General features: G+C 39.2%; 1 long non-coding RNA gene across 1 annotated transcript in view; it reads left to right on the top strand.

The window, feature by feature from the left end:
- LOC122465943 overlaps positions 1–27,267 on the top strand; it is a 124,880-nt gene that overhangs the window by 68,515 nt on the left and 29,098 nt on the right. Inside the window, exon 2 of the long non-coding RNA XR_006291097.1 lies at positions 16,651–16,754. This is a non-coding gene — a long non-coding RNA (uncharacterized LOC122465943). The remainder of the gene's footprint in view (positions 1–16,650; positions 16,755–27,267) is intronic.

Below are 27,267 nucleotides of genomic sequence, written 5' to 3'. Positions count from 1 at the left end.
TCCCTTGCACATTCTACCCAGCTCCCTTCTTCCCTGGATGTACCTTTATGGATACCTGTATGGATGTTGGTGCCAATCCTGTTGGTTGGGTTTTTTCCCTTCTTCACTCCTCTCATGCTGGCAACTCCAGTTCTGGGTTCAGTCCTGGAGAGTAGCTTCTCTGTGCCTCCTCCTGTGTAGTAGTCCCCTATAATGGAAGCAGCTTCTTGTTTCCTCCCAAATTCTTGGTGGTTGATCACTGTTTTATTTCTTACAATTATGTTCACCCTCCCACTTGCTTCTTTCATGATTTCCAGTCTATTGACTTCCCTGAGTTCTCTTCCACCTTGAATTTCTTCAGTCTCATCCTGTCCACCCTCACTCCCACTGCCTCTTGTGATCAACTCTGCCACTTCCTCAACTCTTGACTCTCCTTGTTCCTCTTGCCTACTACTCTGAATACATGCCCAGAATAGTCACCAAAGCAGGCTGAAAGTGTGGAAACAGCCAAAGTAGTGGAAATGCCAAAGTAGAGAAGAATGTTTTTATTCATAAAAGTAGGGAAAAGGAATGAGTAAGGAAGGGGTGGGGGAAGACAACCTAAAAGAGCACAGAGTAAACACTTTTTTTAATCACATGAAAGAAGCTAGGGGAAATGAGGTCCTCATGTTTCAATAAACTGTATAAAAGCAAACTGTTAAGAAGGATGCTGTGCATTGAAATAAGAAGATGCAGCACTCAGGTCAAAAAGGCTAAAAAGAGACAGGTAGGGTTAACCAAAGGTTAATTTTTAAGGAGTAGCCAAGGAATTCAGGTTTACAATATGTAACTGAAGCTGTTGCTGGTTTTGTGTATACCTGCTACTTAACATCCTGCTACCAAGGAAAATTCTCCATCAAGGCTTCCACATCTCATTGAAGAGGAAGCTTTGATGAAGTCTCATGGGTAAAGTAGAAGTGCCATGATATTTTAAATGATACCTTAAAGTGGAATAGTGACTGAAGTAAGTGAGAGAGATGAATAACTTTGAGTCTTCAGTTAAATCTGCATAGCAACAGCCAAGTAGCTTCCAATTGACTTTGCCACAAGCTAAAACCAGTCTCATATCAGCCACAAATCAAGTTTTATTTTGTTTTAATACTGCAAGTTTTACCAGGGTACATCATGACTCCACCAAAGCCATTTTTAACAGTTCCTTCAAATGAGTTTGGCAGTCAAGTACCTTAATTGTACTTAAATGTTTTGGTGCAAAAGTCAGTATTCCTAATAAACACAGATGACCTTTTAAGTCTGAAATTTCAAACCTGAAAATTTGGAATGCCTACTAATTATTTTAAAGGTCAAATTTTTGAATGATGAATCTGATGCTTCTGTGTTTTTGGATGTTTTAAAAACTGAATTAAATATGCTGCAAGTAAGCATCAGACCATAATGCTGAAGGTAAAGTTTACCTATGGGACTGTTCTGTAAATCACAAAAGCAAAGTAAATTGCAAAAAATGTTGTAGTCAGCAGCCATATATTAACCAGAGCCATGATCAATCATAGGTTATCAGTGACTACTAGGTGGGAGACGTGTACACATTCAACCTGGTATTTGACTGCCAGTTTCCTTATTTTCACCAAGATCAATGCTTGTTCACTGTTTCTTGAAAATATTTCAAAACACCATTATATTCTGGTAGACAGAGGGGCTTAGTTTTGAAGTTGTGGGGGGAGGGGAAAAATGAGCAAGCTCATACTAGTCCAGTGTTTATCTGGAAAACATAAAATGACATTCTACCAAAGTTACATTTTGTCAGTTCTCCCATTCTACCTTCACAGCAGCCAGAAGCTCTAGCTGGTACTAGGGTATGGGAAAGTGTCTGGCATCCTTTGGAGCTGCTTGCCTGCATGTCTGTCTGCCTGCCTATTGCCTTCCAACTCATTCTCTTTTGCCTGATATCCACATATGTGGGCAGATTCAGGGGCAAGGCAATACCAGTAGGGACTTGGGGAAAAGAGGAGAGCCATGAACAATGTGGGAAGCAGGTGAGGAGGAGATGGGCAAGTGAAAACCAGTTTGAAGAGGAGTGGAGGTAGGAGTAGAGTTGACCAAGAAGTCAATGAGAGAGAGAGATATTCATGGAAAGTAGAGAAATCAATGGATGGGAAATCATGGAAGGGCAAGGTGGAAGGCTGTGAGGCTCAGGAAAAAAATATGATCACTGAAAGAAATATAGTGACCACCAGAAAGAACTTGGACAGGTCTCGAATATGTTTCTCACTAGTGAGAACCTTTATGCGGTTTCTTACTTGTTGGCACTTATCCAACACATATATTTTGTCACTAAAATCAACTGGAAGGAGAATGCTGAAAAGGAAGATAAAATTGGACACTGTCCCTGAGCACTCAATGATCTACTAAAATTAAGAATTGAGTGACTGTACAAACAGAATTGGCCAGATTTGGGCATAAAGCTGACAGATCTTCCTAGCTGAGGATTCATTGGGCATGGAGGCATCCCAAGATTGTCCCTAGACCATGCCCTTCTCCAGCCCCTAGGAAAAGGAGAGAAAGTGGTGTTTTGGAAGAGACTTCACTAAATTATGCTGTGACTAATATAGAAATAAACTATAATTGCCCCTTTGCCTCCCCCATCACACACTATTATACCAAGTGGATATTATGTACAGCTGAGGTTCTAGCCCAATAATTTATAGAAGAAATGCATGCAGTACCAACTGCACTAATCACCCACCTAGAGCCTGGGAACAAAATAGTGTTTTGCTTTTTTAAAAAAAAGAAAGCAATACTTAGAGGCATAAGTCTGAATAATGCAGCAATAGCAAAAACCAAATATAATTTTTGCTTTAAGGATAGCCCTATTATTTAATAGGTTTATCCTTGTTAATATATCTACTGAACATGCAAATATCACTCAGGGAATACTAGTTTATTTGTATGGCCACAAATACCATGTTTCCAATGCAGTTCACACCTGATTTAGTAAAATACACTAGTGGAAAATGTCAGATGTAGATCTTAATTTAGGGCAGAGTCAACCAACTTAACAGTTTAACAAAGGTAGACTTGCCCTTGGGTTTGACCTCTGTTGCAGTTTTGAGAGGGAAAAACCAGTTTGGTGTACTTTATATATTTTATTAAAATAAGTAAATATGAAACTAAGCAAGTATGTTAGACAATTACTATAAGTTTCCTAAATTAAAATAGATAAATTAAGGTACAATTTATTAACTTAATTCCATTTACACTTGTTTGAATTGAATCACCAACTGGTGCAGTCATCAAATGAAGACACAGATACATTAACCTCAGTTTAGTTAATATGTGATTAATCTTACACACATGAACCCCAGATTCATAAAGAGGCATCGCTTCTTTCTTAGCACTTGAAGTATTACCTAGATACTTTGAAGGAGTCATTCAGTGGGTGTGATACTCTTCCCTCTCAGCTAACTTCTTTATTTTGAATACAGCGGAGATTAGCAACTTGTTATCCCTCTTACAGGCAGCGTGATTGACACTTTTAATAACCAGGGTAACACAACGTGGACTAAGAGGAACCGCTTAGAATTTGGGCTGGCAGATGCCTTCCTAATATTCATACAACTACTGAGAGAGAGAGAGAGACACACAGACAGACACACACACTTCATACTTAGTGTAAGAAAATTTAATTTTAGTTGTGGTCACCCTAGGACTGTATTAAATAATGAAATTAAAAAAGAGTACTGTGTGTGTGTGAGTGTGAGTGAGAGAGATTCTTGCTTGTTCTTTGAAGCATCAAATTCAGGAAACCTTGTTTAGGGGCCAGTAATTGGTATCTCTAGCTGGTACCTTATTCAGGCAGGCTGGTCAGGCTAGTGTGACCTGCGGCCATCTAGATCTCTTCTTTCCTTAACCCAGGGAAAGTAGGAACATCAACCTGCCTTGTCCTTGGGCCACTACAAGAACATGATTCTTCTGTGTTTACTTTGGTCTTTAAGCTTGCAGTTTTATCTGGTTACACTGAATGGCACCTCCCCAGAGTTTCAGGCAAATCAGGGGATCTCAAGTCCAAGCTTAACGCTTGGTCAATTTAACAATCTCCTACCCCCCTTCAAATGGCTGTTTTTACAATTTTCATCCTAGACCACAAGCATGTGCTTATGCCCCCAAAATCAATAGGAGATAACTCCCCAGAAGCTGCTTCAACAGTTTCCTTTGGACTGAATGGTTACAAGGTGCAGCTGGCGCCAAATCTGGCAAGGTCAAGCTGCCTTCATGGATGTGATGTCACGCCTAAAGAAAACTGTCATTGCTTCTTGCCTCCTCACACATCTCCTTGTCTCAGCATGTCTTAAAGGGCTCTTAGGGGCCTCTTTGCCCCAGTAAGACATTTGGGAATGGACAGTTTGTGGCTTAATTGAATGAAAGGCTCCCTTGCTTTAACAGAGCTTAAAATAAGCCTGCTTTTAAGGTCCTATCAACATAAACCCCATTTAAGATCATTTCAGATAAAGCAAATTACAGTTTATATATGCTAGACCACACTTGTAGGGCTATATCACTCACACAAGGAAAATATAACATTTTTGAAATACCGAGCAAGAGTTTTGCAGGAGCAACCACAAACTGGGGGGAGATTTTCATATTCTGTACAAATGGACCTAAAATGATACAATAAATTAAAACTATTCTGGCATTAGGGTTTACACATTAATATCTGTCTCAAGTCACTTCAAATCAAGCATCGCAACACTTTAGTTTATGTCAAAAATTTGCCTGGCTTCAAAGAAAATATAAATTTTTAGAACAAAAAAATTTAATACATTTTAAATAGTGCTGACACATAGGGCAGGATGAATGGTATAAGAAGGAATAAAGAAACATAGTGGATTGAAAATTCATGGCTCTCATTCTCCAGATGTCATGTAACCACTCATATTTTGCCATCTTTACAGCTATTTGTAATGGCCTGCATGTGTACAAATTAGCGATGAATCAGACTCTCAGCTATACTTTGGGCTACCTTTCTGTCCTTTGGGAGAATCCAGCATGTTCAGAGACCACAGATTAATCACTCTGCAATTCACTATCACGATCATTTAAATTCTGCCCCTCATTGCAGGGCAGGGAAATGGTTTTATTGAACACACTGCAGCCTTTTTGGGGGGGGGAGGGGAAGAGGAGACTAATTTTAAAGGAGAAATATATAACTAGGTTAACATCCTGATTTGCACATAAATACTAAAAGGGGTTGCAGAGAATAGAGACGTTCATTTCAGTGGGTCTACTCATACATATGAGTTTGCAAGTTTGGGGCCTTAGTTTACAAAATACCATGTACAGCTGCTAAATAAAAAGAAAAGGAGTACTTGTGGCACCTTAGAGACTAACCAATTTATTTGAGCATAAGCTTTCGTGAGCTACAGCTCACTTCATCGGATGCATTCAGTGGAAAATACAGTGGGGAGATTTATATACACAGAGAACATGAAACAATGGGTGTTTGGTTACAGTGTGTATGGTATGCACACCGATGAATGCATCCGATGAAGTGAGCTGTAGCTCACGAAAGCTTATGCTCAAATAAATTGGTTAGTCTCTAAGGTGCCACAAGTACTCCTTTTCTTTTTTGCGGATACAGACTAACACGGCTGCTATTCTGAAACCTGTGCTAAATAAGTGGCTGTTTTTAACAACAATGTTTATAAACACACATTATATGCTCTATATCAGTCATACACCATAATTACAATTATTAAAATTAGAACCAATATTAGGAAAATATATATTCCTAAGCATTCTGTGGGTAACAATATAATAAGTATCATGAGTTTATAAAGAACAAATCATGCCATGCTTGATTGCTTTTTTGGTTGAATTATTAAGCTATGGGAAGAAGAGAATGCCATAGCAGTAATAAATGTAAGACTTCATGAAAGCATTTGATATATGGCCTCAAGGAATCTCGCTAGAAAAATTTAATTCAAATTGGCTTGAACATGAACTGTCACGTCACATGGGCAGAAAACTGGCTGCAGGACTATAAACAAGAGAGATTAATAGCAACAAATCCAGGGGCAAGTGTCAAGTGGGGTGTCATTGGAACAGTGCTGGAATAGAATTTAACCTCTATTAACCTGTAACCTACTAAAACAAGTGAGTTTTTACATGCGATAAACTTTGTGGGTCATCTGGAAGAAGAGATGAATTCAAATAGTAAGAATAGTTATTTAATATCAATTGATATTAAATAGGGAGGAGCCCTGAAGGAAGAGCCCAGTGAAGCTATTATTTTAAACCAGACCCTATCAGTTTATTTTGTCCACCTACTTAATCCATCTTGACCTAAGTTAGTTTGTAACCAATTCTGGGGCCAGGACCATTACATGTAGTGCAACTTAATTTTAAGGACCTGATCCAACTGGTGATTGTAGGTGCTACAATTAAGAAACACTGCTACTATGTTATAAACCAACCCTAAATAAAACCTTTTGCAGGTCTGGCAATTTCTTCTGCATGATTTTTTTTTTAAAATATAAAATTTAAAACAGTAACAGAAAAGAAAAAATAGAATTATAGTACTTAACTTTCATGCATTAATGTAGATTAAATAAAAAAAGGTGTGTTGACCTGATGTAACATGCTGACTCACTCTATGGTGCTAGAGCAGCCTCACTCATGGGGCTTTAAAGATGCTTTGGGCAAGTGGTCAGTGAAAGGATCTCCTGCTTGGGGGCAGGCAGGAATTTTTAAGAGTCCTTTTCTTATACAAAACTTTTGTTTTTGATTGGTAGAAGAGGGCATCCTCCTTAACCAGCACCCCATTGCCATTTAGATTTTTAAAGTGGCTAGGGAAATACTGTATTATTTTAAACAAAGTTGGGTGCAGAAAGAGAAAATGATGAGAAACCCATCCTTCTGTGGAACAATGTTTTTTGTATGACAAAATTTACAGGAATTATTGGGCTCTCAAGCTCTCTCTACCATTAGTACAGAAATTAGCTTTTGCTACCATTTCATCCCTTCACATTTTATGTATGGAAGGGGATCTCTGTCCACATTAAGGAGTTTCAGTAACTACCTGCTGGCTGAAATGAAATTAAGTCACCATGGCAGGGAGTTGGCCATGGAAGAGCTGGGGATGTGGTGGTCAGTGATTACTCAATGCTTAAGGTACTGGCAAGAGATCTGCTTTACTCTGTATCCTGTTCCAGGTGGCTGTGTGTAACAAGAGTTTCACAGTGCTCAGCCCACACCCTGTCTGAGAAGCTCAGCCCTTAAAGCCTCAGTCCCCAATGCCACAGGAGAGAAAGTATCCAGTTTCTAGAAAAGTCACATAAGGTCTCTTTCCTCCACAAAGAGAATTGATCTTCTTCTAGTGAAACCAAATATTTTGTACTTGTATACAGAGCCATAATGACACCTAAGGTTCTGTTACAGTGGCAGACAGTTACCAAAAAAATGGTAGTGAAAAGAAGCCTGAACTGTGAAATATCTGAGATTTCCAGAATTTTCAAGAAAGGCCTATGATGCTATACATACCTGTTCTATTCATGATACTGCTATATAGGAGCTAAGTTAGCCTGCCTAGTCTTCAGGTATTTGCCCTGTGGGCTTGCTCAAGTCACAATGTGGCCATTAGGCTAAGGATGAAGAGCAAGCTTAAAAAAGATAATGCTGAGAATAGCTCCAGTAAGGCACAGGGAAATTCAAAGTGCTCTAAGAAAAGGAACTAATGGAGCTGCTAAAATGAAAAGTACAATAATGTTCTGAATGATATCACTAAATCATGAGAGATCATTCTGCTGAACAAATGACTATTTTGACGTGTGAGGTTAGCCAGTTAGCCTGAAGCTGAATTGAAGTGTGTCAATGACAGACACTTAGGACTCCATCATTCCCTCAGATGTATACTCTCCTTGTATCTGGTCAAATTAGCCCCTGAAGACAGAAAGGAGTTTTAGGGAGTCAAGAAACAGGGTAGATTTGACTGAGAGGTGGAATATTTGAAAGCCAAATCCCACCTACAGGAATGGATGAATATATCGTATTGCAGCAATGTTGTGTTTTCTGGATCCAAACCCTGAATTTAAGTGTTTGAGAATTTTTTTTTCCACTGAGTTAAGTTTTTCATAGGCCTAGAAGCTCTCATCATAGGGCAGCATTTCTGAGATTCACCAGGTCTAGATTCATTTCTTGGTGGGGAGCCAAGCTGTAGTGTTAGGGTATCCTTGAGCATGAGATGGAAATGCTGATTTTTCATATGTTTAATCTGAAGAAATCTTGAGTTGTACAAAGACAATATCGCTTTAGTGGTTGTGATTTTTTTTTTTTGTATTATCACGTGTAGTTTAGTTTATTGGGGAAGTGTAGTTCTTTCCCAGCAATGAAAGTAGTGAGATATCAAAGCAATAAATATTACAGGAGATAAATTCCTGAATCCTTAGTTGAGCTTTGTAGCATGTTTCCCATTAAAGGCATACTTCTGTTTCTTTTAATGTACTGGTCATAATTTTCTAACGCCTCTGTAAAGAGTTTTGTACCTGATTTGTACATGCAAATATCATGAATAAGGCATAAAAATTTAGTGATGCCCTTGAAAATTTAGCATGTTAGTTTGTGTACCACATGCATATATCCCAAGCGAGATCTCTTTCCTGATAGTAAGCTGTATTTGGGGAATGATGATCCAAGGAAGGTAGCAGATTTTGTTTTAAACTTTTAAAACTAGTTGCGGGGGAGGGAGCGGTCTCTCTAGGATAGGCAGAGAGACTCAGTGTAATCACATTTCTATTTTTAATGTCTATGATTCCATGAAATTCCTTTTTGAAGTTGTATTCTCACTATTTTTGGAGTTAATTTTCTTTTATAAAGTAGTGCAAATAGGCACCCATCTCATGTTTTTTGGCACCCCAACAATATACTAAAATTAGAGCTTGTCAGAAAATGGAATTTTTGTCCTATGGGAAATTTTGTTTTTGTCCTTTGTCAGACCAAAATTTTAAACATTGAAATTTCAGAGTAAAAAGTTCAGAAAAAAGTCAGTTTAGGAAAGTTGAAATGAATGACATTCAATTGGAATAAAATGCTTCAATTATTATTATAATAATTTAATAATTAGTAAAATTATTTCTACTTCAAAAGCAAGTGTAGATTCCAAATATTCATTTGAAATGATCGTTTTAAAATGGACTTTGATTTAAAATCCCATTAAAATTATATCAAGTCATAAATTGAATCAACATGTTCAAACAAAATTTCACTTCAAATCTACATTTCAAAATGATGAAATGTTTCGTTTTGCAATGTTAATTTTGCAGTTTTTCAAAGCTTGTTGAAATTGACTTTTCCCCTATGGAAAATATGCATTTCAATGAAACTAATTTCTGAAAAGAAATTTTCATCTGAATGCTTTCTACCAGCTGTAATTAAAATACATACTAGCACATGATATAGTCAAGTAGACTGCCTAAAATCTGTTAAGAAAAATCAGTCATTCTTAAGACCCTGAATTATCTGCTTAAACACCAGGTTTCTCCCAATATCCATTGACCTTATCACAAAGGCCCTGGGAAACAGATTAGCCTTGTAGTGTCCAAAAGGTAACGAATCCAAGTATGGGTGGACAAAGGTAGATATAAATTCAAGTGTTATCAGCCCAGTATGTAGCTCCTTCATATGGACTGCTATGTTTAAAATACTGCATTTAGTGTAAAGATTACAGAAATCATACACAGGCTTGATTCAAATTCTTGAATGATGGGATCTGGGCCAATGGAGAATGTGGTAAGTTACATAAGGGTTAGAGGACAGCAGCAGAAAGGAAGGAAGAGAGCACGGGAGGGTCTAGTAAGTGATCCATGGGGGTGGATGAAGGAAAGTAGAGGAAGTACACAGAAAAGGTAGTAAAGGGATGGGGAAGAGACTGGTAGCCTGGAACAAAGGGCAACAGTAGGAAGAGGATCAGTAGTCTCTGTAGATTTCACAAGCTAAGGTCAGGCCATGTCAGTAGTTTGATAGGAGACCTCCAATGAACATTAGGTGCTGATGACTCAGTAGGTGTCAGTCTTCTCCTGGAGCCTGGCAGTATGGGCAAAGTACTGGTGGAGGGGCCATACTTTGTATGAGATGTAAAACCAAAACTTTACCTCTTGTGGCCATTATAGAGCCCAAAGGACTCTTTGCAAGTGTAAAAGTATTATGCATTGGTCAAGTTTGTTTGTTTAAATTCTGTTTACTAAAATTACACCTGCAAATTAATTGGATAAGGACATTTTCTCTTCCTGTCCAAAATTGATATGTTGCTTTGAGATGTGCTGTTTTTTAGAGTGTGTGTGCATTTCAACGGTGAATGAATGTGAATCCTATGTTGAGTTCATGTGTCAGTGTGTGATACTTTGGGATGAAAGAAGCTATACAAATTGAAGATAATTCTCACTATTTGTAACATGACCATGGTTTTCAAGCACACATCGAAATGTACATAAACTTTCAGGAGTTTAATGCTTTAGTTGTAAACAAAACCACTGATGTTAAATTAAAAGAAAATGGAGTACAATGAGAAAAATGGTATTTAAGGAAATCTACTGCACCAAAGGACAATTGCAGAAACATATTGGGGACTCCTGGAGGCATCTGTCTCCTTCTGCAAGAAAAATGACAGGCCAGAGACATTTCTAGGGGTAACAACAACTTATGGTGGAGAGACAATGTTGAGCAGAATGCACGTAAAGTAATCTTTTTTTAAAAAAAAAAAACCTTTTCAGTTTATAAGAATATGTATTATGAACAACATAGTATAATAATGCATATAGGCAGCCAAATGTTTTTAAACTTAGGACAGCAACTGTATGTAACCAGATGTAGTACAAAATGCATTAATTCTGCCATAGATTAAATGTCTAACTCTCCCCTCGCCCACCCGCAACCTAGCCAACATCTTGGCCGTGTGGTATAGTGAACTGTGGTGCCAAATGAAATAATGCAGCTTAGTTCAACAAACTGGAATATTTCAATTTGGGTCAAAATGACCCAAAACTCAATTTTGTTTAAGATTTACAAATGGAAAAATCAAGGTATTTCAGCAAAATCAGTATTTTTTTTTATTTTGTGGAAAGTGCATTTTCTGTCCTTACCTCCCCACCCCCTGAAAAAAAAAACACAAAACATCTTGACCAGTTCTATCCATCATCATATGTAATTCTGGAGGAATGATGAGAGAGGCCAAGATGACAGATTTTTGCTAAAGCTCCAAAACTTCTGCTTTTCTTAAACTAAATCATATTTGCTTGTGGTGTTCAGTTCTGCTGTATAAATGACAGAAGTGGCCACCTGTGATAAGTTTTTGGTTTCAGTGACTTGCCTAGCATGATATAGAAACTTTGTCAGAGGCAGGGTTAGAATCCAGTTCTCCAGGGTTGGGATTCGACCCTAAGATCATCCTTTCCTTTAGCTCAGTCACTCCCCACATTCCAACTTCTGAAACAAATGTGTCAGGGGTCTTTAAGGTAGCTTCACTCACCTCACAACTTTGATTCATACCCCAAGTACTATGTATTCTTTGCACTGTCCCATGAGGTGGCGGGGGGGAGAAGGAACAAGCTTTTGTTCATGTAATTAAAAGTTGTATCATAATGTCTCTGAACAATGGGGTTGAATTAAGATTACGCAAACAACCTTCTCTCAAGTTTCCTAACTTTTGAGTGTTGGACTTTGCAACCTTAATGCTCCTCTAACATAGGGGTTTTTTTTAACTGTAATTATATAAATAGTCCAGAGAAAACTGCAGAACTTCAGCAGATTTACAGGCAGGTTACTTATGCTGGCACTGGGCACAGATGCCATTAGAATATTATTTCTCTGCTCCTTCCTTTGCTATCCTATCACTCAGTTTGTTAATTAGTTATATTGAGCTGAGTTATATTTGAGCACTTACACATGATCTTTGGCCATGTGTAAGTGCTACTATTGTGGGTTAGAGTAGGGAAAATTGTTTGGTACAAAGGGAAAGGTAAGTCCTGTCATTGCTGGATGATACCTCTTGTTGCTGGAGGATGTTCACCATGAGAAGTCATTGTGTTAGGGGTAAAGGCTTGATAAGCATGCTGTAAAGGCACATACTGGCAATCTTTTTCTAGGGAGAAAAGGAACTACTGTAATTCATCTAAGAAAACATTCAGCAATTTAAATAGGATGCCTCAGACACATGGTGCCCTGTTGCCCTGTAAAAGAAATTATACCAAATGCTGTTTTCATTTATGTGGGTCCAAAAATTTCATAACTGGAGAACCTGGTGGCAAACTCAGCTTCAGAATAAAATATCAGATGAGTGCTAAATCCTATCACATGCCACAACATCTGACGGAGCACAAAGCTGCTGGGTACATGATCAAAACCAAAGGTGTAAAAAGGACAAAAAGTTTCAAAATCATATGGGTTACAAATGCATGGTGAATAATATTTATGCTATTCATGAAACTACTTTGCTGCTTATGTTGGAGCAGTTCTGTCCTTCTAATCTATTATACGTTCTGTTGTAGTCTAGTGGGTACTATATACACACATGACTATTCTTCTCTAATGTGCTGATGTCCACAGTGATACAAAGGAATCTCACCACAAGGATCCAGGAAATTTCAGTACAGTGAGTTATTCTTCTGCAGACGTTCGGAATTTTGGTAAAATAAAGATCTGTATTCTTGAGTGACAACAGATAAAGTATTCTGGATCTAGTTAAGCTGATGTTCTAAGAACTCTGAAATTAAAAGGCTAAGATGGTGTTCTATTATAAAAATAGAATTATTCACCCAATTAAGGTTGGAATCTCGTTTTGAGATTAAGAATTATTCTTGGCAGGGAAAAGCAAACACCACACTTACAATTCATCTTTAAAGAAATTGTTAAGTCACGTTATATTATCTATATGTTTCATCCATTATTTAGAACAAATACTTGATCATTTATTTTGAGCCTCTGGGCTGCCTCATTGTTATAAATTTGATATTGCTTTGGGGGCATTTGCTCTCCCATCTTGACTGCAAAAGGTATGAAGTTTTATTTTATTTTTACTTGCATTCTCTCCTGTCTTTTAACCTCTCCAAACCCTTTTTTCTCCCCCCTCCCAACAATCAACTGTTATCCAAAAGTATTACTTCCTATAGGAAAGTAATTCCCTGTGTAAACTCTATAGCTATCCTTCTGACAACAAATACTGAGACAAACCTGGTGAGGTTATTCTCAGACTAAAGGGTTGCAGTCTTTAAAAAACATTAAAGAATTTGTGGTCTGTAATGCAGCTAATCCACTGGCATAATTTCTATTAATGGGAGTGAGAGTTCTATATACATATTGATAACAGAGTGGACCCTTTTGATTTGGTCTTTGAATAAAAGTGTACAAGCCAGAAAGGTGTCCTACTGTAAATTGCAAAGTACATCGCATAACCTCTGTGCACCAGTTTGGTGTAGCTTCATTGCCTGCCCATTACCTCCGATCAATGGCCAGAAATTACAATATTCTACAGTAGCAGTCACCACATTCAAGACACCATGAGAAATAAAGCTTTGCTTTATCACAGTCAGCCAGCTACAGAATAAAAAGATTGTTTAATTCATTAACTAATAATCTAGCTCTCAACATACCCTGTGTGTGTCCCAGCTAATGTTTACTGATGCTTTACCCAGCAGCTCCAGGGCAGCATAATTCTAAATTTAACTCCAGGTCCATGACTGGGGCTCCTATGGCATGTCTACCCAGCTTTGTGAAGCCCGCAAGAGTGAGCCTTCTAGGCCAGGTCAGTAGACTCAGGCTAGCAAGGCTACTGCTAGTGCTCTAAAAATAGATGTATAGACAGCACTTTGAAATTCCAGTTCAGGCTGGAGCTCAGGTTCTGAGGCCTAGGAATGGGGTCGGCTTCAGAGCTCAAGTTCCAACCCAAGCCACAGCTTCAAAGCACTGTCTACCCAACTATTTTTAGAATGTTAGTGTGAAATCTGCTAGTTCAAGTCTGTCAGCCAGGGCTGGAAGCTAACTCCCCTGGTCTCCAAAACACTGTGTAGACATACTTTACTGGAATAAAAACAAACAGGAACAATAAATTCAAGCTCATCTACAGAGGCTCCAATTTCCAAAGGCCACACAGTGAATTCTCTGACTTTGGTTAGATGGTAGCTACTTAGTTAAAGATGGGTTACACAATTTAAGTAGGCCTTCCTGGTTTTGATGGTGGGGTTTCCTCTCTTACCATTTGCAGCTTATTGAAGGAAATGTTCTCAGGAGAGTAATACTATACAGCTCACTATATCTCAGAAGTCTTCTGGGCAATTTTCTATCTTTTCAGTGTGCAAAATGTATAGTACTGTCCCTCTCTTCTCTAAAGAAATTAACAATCCCATAGTTCTTTTTTAAAACCAAAAAACTTGTTTGCTATTGAGTGGTTCTTTAACTTGCCAACTCTTCTGGGTACAGAATAGAGGCATAGGAGAACAACTGAACCCAGTTTTCCATGGGCTCTTGTTAGTCCTAATTGGAGTATAGCAATAAGGAGGACTTTGTTCACCTGTGGGCTGTTTGATATGGCAGCACGGAGTTTTATGCCACAGGGCCAACTGTGCAGGATCACTGCAGAGATTTTTGAGGGGGTGAGTGATATACTGTACCAATAGGCAGTTTGTAAAAGCAGTGAACGGTGTTTTGAGAAGAGTCTCCTAAAGCCTCTAGTTGGAAGCTGAGAGAGACAGCTAGAGAAGGGATTTTGTTTAGACATTTCCCTGAAGCACTTTCCCTTGCAGGGTTTTTGTCTTGAAAGGAATCTCCCAGAGGCTTTTTCTCCTCGTGGAGGGATTTATTTCTTGCATCATGTGTTTCCTGGGTTTGATATTTCAAAAATGTTGTTCTCTCACACTCTAGACAACCGCTTTCAGGGGGTTAGTAGCATGCAGCACTAGGATGAATGCTGAATGGCTACAAACTCTCAATTGAACTGTGGGTTCCACATCAGGGCAACTTCTTCCCTTTATCCCATGAGCTCCCTAACTGGTAAAACACAGACAATTGCTACCCAAGTGGTCATACTTTCATCAAGTTTCGTGCTCAGTAGTCTGATCCTGAATGGGAGTTCTTTATTCTGGCAAGCAAGTCAGGCCTCTCTTTCAGGGCTGTTGCACGACGAAAACCAGGAAGACAAGCAACTCCTTCCCTATGTGTCTGAGGCACACACACATACTTTCCTATCCTGAATCTTCCTGTCCATCCCTAACATAACATCTTACCTGAATCTAACACAAAAACACACACAATCCTCTCAACTTCCCAAAGTTACCTGGTTCAGATGAGTCTGCCCTTGGAACCAGTATAGGCCCAGGCCCTGCAGAGCTCAGAAATTTTCAGAGCTGACAGCTCACCTGTAGCCAGTCTGCATTCCTACTAGTAGTGCCCCCTACTTCCAGAAAGGGAAGGAGTGCAAGGATCTTCAGGGCAAATGGCCCGAATGGGCCTTGGCCTAATTTTTCCTCTTAAATATTTGTCGTTCCCCCACCCCCCCTTTAAAAAACAAAAGCCACACAACACCGAACTTGTCAGGTTCTTCAGTGCTGGCAGTTCAGTGACTTCTCTGGCCTTGAGTTCCATGCTACTTAAATCAGGCCCTCATCTTGGTAGTAGGATAAAGATGGAGACTGAATTGAGAGTGGGATAAGGTGCCGACACATCTTATGAGTCAGTCAAAAAGTGCCATGTCAGTGACTCAGAAAGCTACATCCCTCCTTCCCCTCTTTTTGGCTAATTCCCTGTTTCTGTAGTTTTTTGGGTTTGTATCCACAGGAGCGGGTATGAACAAACACTATCAAAATCACCTTCAGTGGTGTTGGCAGAGGTGGACATGGAGCCCCCTAATATGCAATTCCCTAGGTTGTCACTAGTTTGATTAAGGCTAAAGCCTCTATGGCACAATGGAAGACTTATTTCTGCAACACTGATTATTTTAACTGGCGGGGCTGGTCCTCCTTTCTTTCTGCTATTCCATATTCATAAGCTTAGAGTAGCTTTCCATTGAAGAGATTTGGCCATTTAAAAGTGAAGACACCCCAAATGGGTTGTTTGAGATCAGAGAGTTCCTTGCCAGTCCTAATGGTTGGTTCAGCCTGTAGTAGTAGCTCTGAAGGGGGAGTTATAGTCTGCACTAGATAAAGAGAAAACTAATTCAACCCTCGTTTACTATATTAGTAATGGCTCTTCACCCCTCCCCTCCCCCTCCACACCTTCCCACATACATACACAGGCACTTGCCATTTATCACTCCTAAGCGCATCTAGGAAAACTAATGCAGATGTGGCATAGTCAACAACAATTGGCTATCCCAGTCTGCTCTAATCTGGGTTCTATTTCAAAGCTAGACATTTGCAATCAATATGAACTGGAAACATTTTATTCCAGGAAATTGAGGGAGAAGTATATCAGGATGGTAAATTTTGAGTGAGCTGCTCATAGGATACAAAGTAAAGTATCACTTATGCTGATAATCTTCACTTCGCTGCGAGAGCAATTAGCTGAAAACAGAACAGCCTGCATCTATTCCCATGGGGTGTATATAGCTGTGCTCCTGATGATCCCTTGGCAGGCGCAGGCACATGAGTAGCACCCACTGCCATGAAAGCAGCACTGCCATATTTCTTCTGATTACAGAGAGGAGCCTGGAAAGTGGAGACGGTAAGATAAAGGAAGCAGGAGCTGCAGACAAATAGGAGGGGAGTCGTACTTCAAATACTTCTACAACCTACTGAAAAGAGGTGGGAATTCCACTTTTGTATTCCACAGCCCTGCTAACAGTCTTAGCACAGAAAAGTTGTTTCTGACATGGGATCAAACTCCCTATCTGTCTACGTCAAGTGCCTCTGCACTATGCTGGTTTCATGGTACCGTTCTTATTCCTGCCTCTCCATCTTATCAAATACAAGGTTGGGAGCAGTTCCATGACAAAAACATTGATTCCTTTACAAATAAATACATACACTGACGTGACTAACATTCAATGCTGGTGCTTTGGAAGCCCCAGAATATAGTCACTCTGAAATATTAATATTTCTTTACTCAGAAATGGTAAGCACCATATGTTTGCAGCTTCCAAAGGATGGGCCACAAAACAGACAGTACTGTGCTATACTTTATTTACTGCTGATAATAACTTCCCCCTGAGTTGATCTTTTATCCCAGGTTTGGTCAAAAGATCAGTACAAAATTTCTCTCATCACTTCAAAATATAGACCTAAAGTCACTGGATAAAATATTATTCTGCCCACAGACTATGATGAAACCTGCAATAAAGATGAAAAATAGTTGTAATTGAAACTGTAATGCTGAATATAGTGTAAGAGAGACTTCAGTGGACAATTATGTCCAAGTATGTTTGGGCATGTGTATGTGTATTAGTAGAGCCCTGCAAATCCGGGGATATCCATGGACCATTGTTGTGGATTGGATGCAGATACAAGTTTTGTATCTGCTCAGGGCTCTGTGTGTTAAGCATTGATTACTGCACAAGGCCCAACCAAGAACAACATGCACTGTCCTAAGGAGCTTACAGGTGAAGGCCCAGTCCACATACAAAAGTTTTACCAGTTTACTAAATTGATTTCTTAAATTAATTTAGTTGAACCAGTGTGGACTCCTGTGTAGACTCTTAAATCAGTTTACATCAATGTAGTCAATTGAGTGAGGAATCTATTTGTCATACATTCATATAAGTATGTGTAAACTAATCTGAGTGTGTCTACATGGGAGGGGGCTGCTGCTTTTGTGTGGTGTTAGGGTTTATTTGAATCTGCCTTCAAGAAAGGAGACCCAGAGGAAGCTGTATTAACTTAGGGTTTGTTTACTGGTTGGTTTTTAATCTTTTCCTTTCTCTGACTTCTTGGGAGCAGAAGGTATTTGACTGGCAAGAGTTAGTGTTTGGGGATTTTGGAAGAAGTGAATCTTTAACATGGGTTTGAATGAGGAGAGGGTGGGGGCCTGGGACTCTGGGAATGGGATGTTATGTGGATGGAGGATAGCATGGAAGAAAGCACCGAAGCAGAAGTTTTTGGAGAATGATACAAAGTAGATCGGTTGCAGGTTAGCGTTACAGTCTGGCAGAATGTAATGAATGGGGGGGGCAATTATGAGATATTGGTAGGATTACCCTTGTACCAAGTATCACAAATGTGGAAGGCCTTAGTGACTGCCTGGATGTGCGGGAAGGAGGAGAGTGAGGATTTAAAGAGGACCTCAGAAATACAAGACTGCATGCAGGATGATGGTATTGTCCATCACGATAGAGACGTGAGATAGTGAAAGGGAGGAGGAAAAGAGATTTGTTTTGTTTGTCAGACAGCTACCCTGCAAAATGTCAGGGACAGTCAGATGTGCTGGACTGGAAGACTAGTCACATCTGGAGAAGCAGATTTGTGGATCATTAACAGAGATGCCAGTTGAATCCATGCAGATGGATAAGATGCAGAGGCGGGTCAGGAATAAGCAGGTCAGGAATAAAGTGCAGCAGGAGAAGATGGAATCAGTGACTGAATCACAGAAAAATAGAAGGGCATGAGGAATCTGTTTAACTGGTAGCTGATGGGGAGAAAATTACCCTTTTTGTAGCTTATCCTGAAAAGTTGGACAAATCTCCGAATGATTGGGCAAGAAAGGACCAAAAACTAAGAGTCTAAATTATTTTCTAATGATTTGCCACTTATATCGTATAATATCTCAACTCTAGAATATTGGACAATGGACAGCATGAAAGGCACATCATTTCAGGAGACTCATGCTGGACAACATATTTGTTGAGAAAAGAGGAGTGGGATGTATACAACTTTCACACCATAGCCAGGCCATACATTTCTTTGCAATGTTGACAAGAAACCTACTTGCCACAGACACAATAATTTGGTAAGACAAAGCCATTAGTCAGGTTTCAAGGTAAAGTTGTAGTGAAGGTCAGCTCTCCCTGTGGAACAACATACAAATAGGCTATCAGATATACAAAGGGAAAATAGGTCTGACAAGATACCACTTCTTGGCCTTACTATAGATCAGCACCAAATGGTTAGGTTTTCACATACCCATCGTTGTAATACATAGACATTATGCAGTTCTAGGAGAACATTTGTTCTTTTTAGTCAAGGAGCCAAACATTCCTCTCTTCAGCGGTATAACCTGAGTCAATGCTATATCAGGAAAAACACTTCAAGGAACAGCATAGAGACACTGTTAGAGCTTTAGGTATGGAATACAATGCCATGGCTTTATTATCTAAGAACCTTCAGCCAAGACAAGTGATCACTTAATGTGTGAAAAGTGGAGACAGAAGACAACATTTCATATTTTCTAGATGAAAAGTGACTGGCATGTTGAAATGCAGCATCAGAAGTTCAGTCATAAATCCAAGATGTATAATTGACGCCAATAATTTAACAGAAAGTGCTAATGCTAGAAATGATCAAATGGCTGGATGCTACTGAATAAGTGGAAGAATCATGAAGACTGAAGCCAGGTTTTTCTTCACTTTCTTGACCCATGTTTCTCCATCATGGATGAGAGGTCTATTTCAGATAAAATATAGTCCATATTAGTTTACCTCTGGTGGAGTCAAGGTTAGGTATCCTTTATGGAACAGTTCTGACCATGTATTTCCGGAAGTATTCAGTATGATTATTGTGGCTCATGGAAAAAAAATCCACACAGTACTATATATTGACCTTTTGTTACCCATTGTTTTTTCTGCCCAAAAAACGTGTATATTGTAATTTCTTATTTAATTGTAATGATTGTCCACTGAAGTAATAAAATCATACTGAGTTTGAAATGGACCACTGTTCACTAACTGTTTATAACTTTCTATTTTCATAAATATGATTCATAACACTAATAAAGATGTAGGACAACTGCAGCATTTTACTGTTTCTTCCCACGATGATGATGTTGTTTTGTCATTGATAGTAAAGCGTCTCCATAATGTTATGATTTTTAGACTCAATGATTTGCAACAATGGTTTTATTAGAGATGACTGCTAAGAGAGTTCTTCAAAAAGTCATCTCTAGATTTATGCCACAGTGGAATTATACTTTTAGAATATATGATTTGTGCCATAATGGATTAATATAATGAGGATTAACAATATTGCAGTAGTTTAAAAACTTGAGATTTCGGAAGAAGGGAACATGAGGAGGTCTGCACTCCATTTTGGAATAAGCTTTCCAGAGGAAAGTTCCAGCAGAATGTTCCCAATAACTTACTGGCTTTTTGTGGAACCTCACCTGCCAGGGGTATAAATACCTGCCCTATTCTAGATCTCCCCATTTTTCATTGGATTTTTTCCCCTTACTCTGTTCCCAAGCAGCCAGCATAGATCATCGTTGGGAATGCTTGACCTGAGTCCAAAGAGAGATTCCAAAAATAAGTTTGGATAAGCATCTGAATTTTTGGATGATTCACCAAACTGAATTAAAGCTGAACCTTTTGATCTTCACTCATAACCACCTCTTTATGTTCCTGTCTATGAATTAGGTGTGTTGCTTCATGTCACAGTTCCAGGGTGTGCATTTGGGGGGAAAGATACTTCTCTCCCCCACCTCTTTTTCAAAAGAGAGGCTAGGAGATGTGTGTATAGGGGGTAACAGAAAGAAAAGTCAATGATGGTTTGTTTTAAAACAAATACTTCATCCAAAAAGATAAGTTTTTTTATGAGAAAATTTCAACCAATTCTGTTTGCAGGTTTGAGCTCTTAAGCCCTGATCCACCAAATTACGTAAACATGTGATTAAGTTCTAGCATGTTAAAAATCTCACTGAAGTCCATGAGATTATAATTCTACAGATGAGGGAAGCAAGACATGTATTTGGCCATATACTCATTTTCCCCTCCTCCAGAGAAGTGTTGACTATGAAGAAGGAGCAAGGGCCCCGAAAGACACTTTAACAATCAGATGTAGCACTCGCCATCATTCTCCAGTAATTGGTAGAGATTTTCACAGATGTTTCCTGATGAGTCTGATTGTTTCATTTTTGGTGGGTCTCAGAGAACTGGCCCTTTGCAATAAGATACCACATGACTCTCAAACACTCAGATGCAGAAAACTGCATATTAACATCTGTAACTCAGGAAATTTTTAGAAAAAATATTTCTGTACTTTAGACTCACAACTTAGAGTTCTGCTACCCTTAGGTACCACGTTAAGGGTCTAATTTTTAATGACTTAGAAAATATTCAGTGTCTCTTCTGGTTTGTTGGACATGTTTTTGCCTTGTGTAGAGGCAATGAAAATTCAAACCAATATTTTGGCATGATATCTGGAAATATGTAAAGTCTGACCTTTTAAATCAAACACTGCCTGAACTTTATTTCCTCTCTATCATTAGATAAACAAATCACCCTATAATGTCTGTGTGCTGGTACTTCTGCTCCTATAAACTGCACTTCCATTTTCTTGTATGAGATTAAGGATAGCTACTTTTACTCACTTTTCCTCAGTTGGTAAGAAATAAACCTCCTCAGGATACATTGTTCAGAAGTGATTTTACTAGGGCTGTTGATTAATTGCAGCTAACTCACACGATTAACTACAAAAAATTAATCATGATTGATTGCAATTTTAATTGCGCTGTTAAATAATAGAATACCAATTGAAATTAAGTATTTTGGATGTTTTTCTACATTTTTATATATATTGTATTATGTGTTGTAATTGAAATCAAAGTGTATATTTTGCTTACAAATACTGTAAAAATAGTATTTTTCAATTCACCTCATACAAGTACTGTATTGCAATCTGTCGTGCAAGTGCAACTTACAAATGTAGATGTTTTGTTACATGACTGCACTAAAAAAACAAAACAATGTAAAAGAGAGCCTACAAGTCCACTCAGTCCTACTTCTTGTTCAAATTTGTTTACATTTAAGGGAGATAATGCTGCCCACTTACTTATAATGTCACGAGAAAGTGAGAACAGGCATTTGCATGGCATTTTCGTAGCCGGCATTGCAAGATATTTATGTGCCAGATATGATAAACATTCGTATGCTCTTTCACGCTGCAACCACCATTCCAGAGGACATGCTTCCATGCTGATGATGCTCATTAAAAAAAGTGTTTAATTAAATTTGTGACAGAATTTGGGAGAACTGTATGTCCCCTCCTCTGTTTTACCCACATTCTGCCATATATTTCATGTTATGGCAGTCTGATGATGACTCAGCACATGTTGTTCATTTTAAGAACACTTTCACTGCAGATTTGACAAAATGCAAATAAGGTATCTATGTAAGATTTCTAAAGATAGTTTGAGTGCTGTAACTAAGGTTTAAGAATCTGAAGTGTCTTCCAAAATCTGAGAGGGATGAGGTGTGGAGCATTGTAACAGGGTCATGACTCACCACCACTGGTGCCTCCTGCTGGTTGCTCTGGGAATTAGCTCATCAGCTGCAGAGCACCCTCGACACATGTTGTCTCGCCCCTTGTCTGTTCTGCTGCCCTGGGACCTGCGTAGCTCCCCGCTCGGCAGCATCCTCTTCAGGACACTGTCCTCCAGTAGTGCCCACTACTCCATTCTCACCCCCTTCAGGGGGGGGAGGGGTAACAACAGTCCTTTGGCATGCACCTGCTTCAGTGGCCAACCACAACCCCAGAGTCTAGCTCTCACCTAAGGGAAAATTGCAGTCTGTCTCAGCCACACTCCTCTGTGGCCAGATGCAGTGTAAGGGGGGGACCCAGGCCCACCCACTACTCTGGGTTCCAACCCAGGGACCCTCTAGCGGCAGCCTCTCTCTGCCCTCCTTTGCTCCCCTCTTGTCCACCTATCCTGCCTGGGCCACTTTGCCTTTGGCTCCGGGCACCTTCTCAACCCTTTTTCGCAGGGGCCACAGCCTGGCAGTTAACTGGGCCAGAGCTCTCCTCTGCTCCCCCAAGCCTGCCCAGCATTGCTCTGACCAAGGTGCTACCTCCTTTTCTAGTCAGGGAGAGACTGCCCTCATCACTACTAGGCAGCCTTTATATAGGACCCAGCCCAGCCCTGATTGGCTCTCCACAGGCCCTTGCTGATTGGCTGCTGATCTGCGCAGCCTCTCTGGCCTGTTCTAGCCCTTTTTCTCAGAGAGTGGGGCAGGCGCCCCACTACAAGCATGCTTTCAGAAGTCTTAAAAGAGCAACACTCTGATGTGGAAACTACAGAACCCGAACCACCAAAAAAGAAAATCAACCTTCTGCTGGTGGCATCTGACTCAGATAATGAAAATGAACATGCGTCAGTCCTCACTGCTTTGGATTGTTATCAAGCAGAACCTGTCATCACAATGGATGCATGTCTTCTAGAATGGTGGTTGAAGCATGAAGGGACATGTGAATCTTTACTGCATCTGGCATGTAAATATCTCATGAGGCCGGCTACAACAGTAACACAAGAATGCTTGTTCTCACTTTCAGATGACATTGTAAACAAGAAGAGGGCAGCATTGTCTCCTATATATTTAAACAAACTTGTTTGTCTGAGCAGTTGGCTGAACAAGAAGTAGGACTGAGTGGACTTGCAGGCTCTAAAATTTTACATTGTTTTTTTTTTGAATGCAGGCTTTCTTGTACATATCCTATGTTTGTGAGTTCAACTTTAATGATAAAGAGAATGCATTACTGTACTTGTATTAGGTGAATTGAAAAATACTATTTCTTTTTTTACAGTGCAAATTTTTGTCATAAAAAATAAACAAAGTGAGCACTGTACACTTTGTATTGTGTTGTAATTGAAATCAGTATATTTGAAAATGTAGAAAACATTCAAAAATATTTAAATGGTATTCTATTATTGTTTAACAGTGCAATTAATTGCAATTAATTTTAATTAGTTTTTACATTTTTTTCCATTATGGAAAAATTATGAACATCACCTTTTGTAGTTTAATACAATACTTGAACCACAGTGTTCACAGAAATTCCAGTTTCTTGGAAGCATGTTATGGATAACTTCCTCATGAATTCCTTTCTTTGATGATGCAAAACTGGAAAGGCTTAATTTTCTGGTACTCTTTTCTGTAATTTCCTTTCTAGCATTATAATGCAGTAGGTCAGTTATTTTGGGGGGTTGCATTGCATAGTTACTTACAGATCACCCAAGTTCTCTACATAAAACTTCGAATAAAACAAGCAGTTGTTCGTAGATGGAATGATAGTGCTCTGGATAATCTGGGGAATTAGGGCATATCCTGAAGCAGGAGTCTGCAGTCCTCCTCTTTTATTATGGCAAGTATTGACAAGGCACTGGAAGGGATTTATAGAGGTGCTGTAGTACTGCTATCAAGAATAAGCTTCAGTGCTTTAAATTTGGAAAAAGAAAGATGGAGACACAGGAACAAAAGTACAATTTTCAGAACATATTAACACTTGAGATATGCTAGACTGTAACTGCCCTATTTATACCAACTATTTCTTTTTCCTTCTCTGCACTGCCAAAACTATTAGCAATTTCCTAATATGCCTAGGCTAGTTATAAGTTTTACAAGGGCTGTGTGGGATAAATGCATTATAGACAAGACCACTCATCACACTCCTCCAATTCCCATTTTCACAACCTCACGCGGTATTCACCTGCTGCTTGTAAAGAATGTGTTTCTTTGCAGTGTGAGAGAGATTCAGGGTCAGTGTCAGCCTTGCAAATTTTGCTTTCTTACCCCATTTTTTGTAACTAGTGCTTTATAAAGAAAAAAAGAAGAACCCATAAGGTAAAGTTTAGCAAGTCATTTTTAGCATGGAATGGAAGAAAGATAGTGCTTGAGGGAGGGAGGAATGAAAAAGAGTACAGAGGATTAAAATAGAGACAGTGTTTGGGCAGTTGGGAGGGGCGGAGAGAGAATAACTTGCAGAAGTTCTTAAACCAGAAGCTAGTTTGACTTATTGGTATGGTCTAATAGACTAACACTGCATCACTGTGCTACATGGAAGTGCATGGGGATCTGGGCAGTTTAACATTGAAATTTCCAAATGTACTGTGTCACAATTACAGAAACTCAGCATGCGGTGTAAATACATTTCCACAGGTATATTTTTCAGTAGCTTCAAAATGCCTACCCTGGAGGTACTCTGTTAGCTATACAATGTGCAAACATTGTGCTGTCAGTGTTTGGAGGCTCAGTGTTTAGAAACCAAAGCTGGTAGATTTTTTTTTTTCAACTTTCTGAAATGTCAGTGAAAATATTTCTATTACATTTTCACTATTTTTTTAACCAATTCTTTATAGGCACTATTGGTGAAATCCTGTAGCAAAACTCCCTTTGATTTCAGTGGGACTACAGTTTCTTCTTATATATTTAAGTAGTACACCATGGAGAGAGGGAAGCCTCTCCACTGTTAAGTATGTAATCAGCTTCCATTATATTTTTGTTTCCCATAACCATGGACTGGGAAATTGGTTTGGACAAAAAATTGCTCTGAAGACAGAAGAGAATGTTTTTGCAAAGTAAAACAGTAGGCAAACTGGTCTAAGTGAGAGGAGAATTAGATCTACCATGATTAACCTTAATAGCAGATGTTAAAAAGCATCATTCAGTGTTTTTCTTTATATTAAAGTAACACTGGATACTGTAATTGCTAGTAAATAAAATAACAATTTTGTCCCATTGTCACCTGATATGTCAAGCTCCATGCCTGAAAGGTGAACATATAACAGTATAAAATTTATTGTAATATAGGATACTTGTACTTTGACTACCTCTCTTTCTTTACATATTTGAGGCCTATTGTTACATTTTAGATGTCTGTATATCAAAGACATTTATTTTGTTGCCATCTAGCTTTGATCTGTGTCAAAACTATGAAAGCCCAAGATAGTATTTAAAAAAACAACCCAATCCCAGTGAATCATTGTGGTAAACTGTTTCTTTTCTAAAAGGTCAGTTTAAATATCATATACTATTAGTGAGGGTTCATGCAGAAAAATTGTTCCATGTTTCAGAGAAGAACTGTTTTGTTTCTATCATACAACTAAGTAGGTATGAATATTCAGCCCTCTGTTGTACTGTGGTGAGAATTAACTGCAATTCAGTTCTAATCAGGGGTGTAACTAATACGTTTATAGAGTCACTTGTTGACTACTGATGGCTAGAAAAATAGTTAAAATCAATGTGGCATGTTACTAATGTGCAACATATGGAATAATTATTAACATGAGCTATGGCCCAGGTCCTCAAAAGTACTGGGCATTGCTTCACTCAGAGTTGCAATGCCTGACCCCTAGGCCTCCTGCCACCTTGTGGGTTCATCAGTCAGCCTCCACATACAAGACATGGGGAAAGTTAGGTGCATAAGAAAAGAAAAGAATCGAGGACGCTGAGTGGGAAGCCACTTAACCTAGCCAGAGTGAAATAACAAAGAAGAAAGGGAAGAGGCAAGGGGCTTAGGTGCCTAAGTAGCTAACTTGATGTATCTGGCTGACGGGCCAGAGATAGGCAGCTCCGTTCAGTCAGGATCTTCAGTTGTGAACGCTCTCCTGGAGTTAGGCACCTAAGCTAGGTCAGCCACTTATGTAGCAAAAGCCGTCTCTTGCTCATGCTCAATACCTCTCTTATGATCACCCTATGGTTCCCTGTGTGTCTTTTTGAGGATGATGTGCAGTCACCTCACCTATTGGTGGCCTGCATCAAACCTTCCTGTTCTGGGGTTTGACACATGTCAGGCTTTAGGTGTGCTCTGAGCACACCTAGAAAATCAGGCCCTATTTGTGAAATAGACTTTCTCTCATCTAGTCTGAGCATCCCATTTTAGGACCTCCAAGGTTTCAGCTAGAGTAAGGGCTTTGAGCTCCTTGTTAGCTGTGAGACAGCATTCGAGTTTAGGTAGCCACCTAAATGTAAATGCTGACTGGCAGAAACATAGGCACTTATGGGGATTTACATGCCTATGTGGTAGGACAGCAGCTGAATGGCAGTTTTGAAAATGTCAGTGGTGCCTAAATGGTGGAGTTTGCCACCTAAAGAGGCAGATAGGCACCTAAGTACCTTGAGGATCTGGATCTTTGCCTCAGACATCTACATTTCCAAATGTTTTGTGTCTTGAGCGAGAAATACGTTTTTTTACAAGTGTCAATGTGTCCATTATGCCAGTCTCAGAATTATGAGATTTGCTACCATAAATAACATGATAAGCAGAAGCACCAATCAACCTAGGCTGATGGGTTTTGTGCTGAGGCCTTTATATCCCACACTAAACTACACAAAGGATATTCTTTTGGCCCTGGAAAAAGAGACAAATGCTGAAGGTAAAACCTTTAAAAATAAAGTCAGTT

The sequence above is a fragment of the Chelonia mydas genome, chromosome 5 (assembly GCF_015237465.2).
Source record: "Chelonia mydas isolate rCheMyd1 chromosome 5, rCheMyd1.pri.v2, whole genome shotgun sequence".
Taxonomy (NCBI): Eukaryota; Metazoa; Chordata; order Testudines; family Cheloniidae; genus Chelonia; species Chelonia mydas.
Note: the sequence above shows the minus strand (reverse complement) of the source record. Positions and strands in the feature narration are given on the sequence as shown.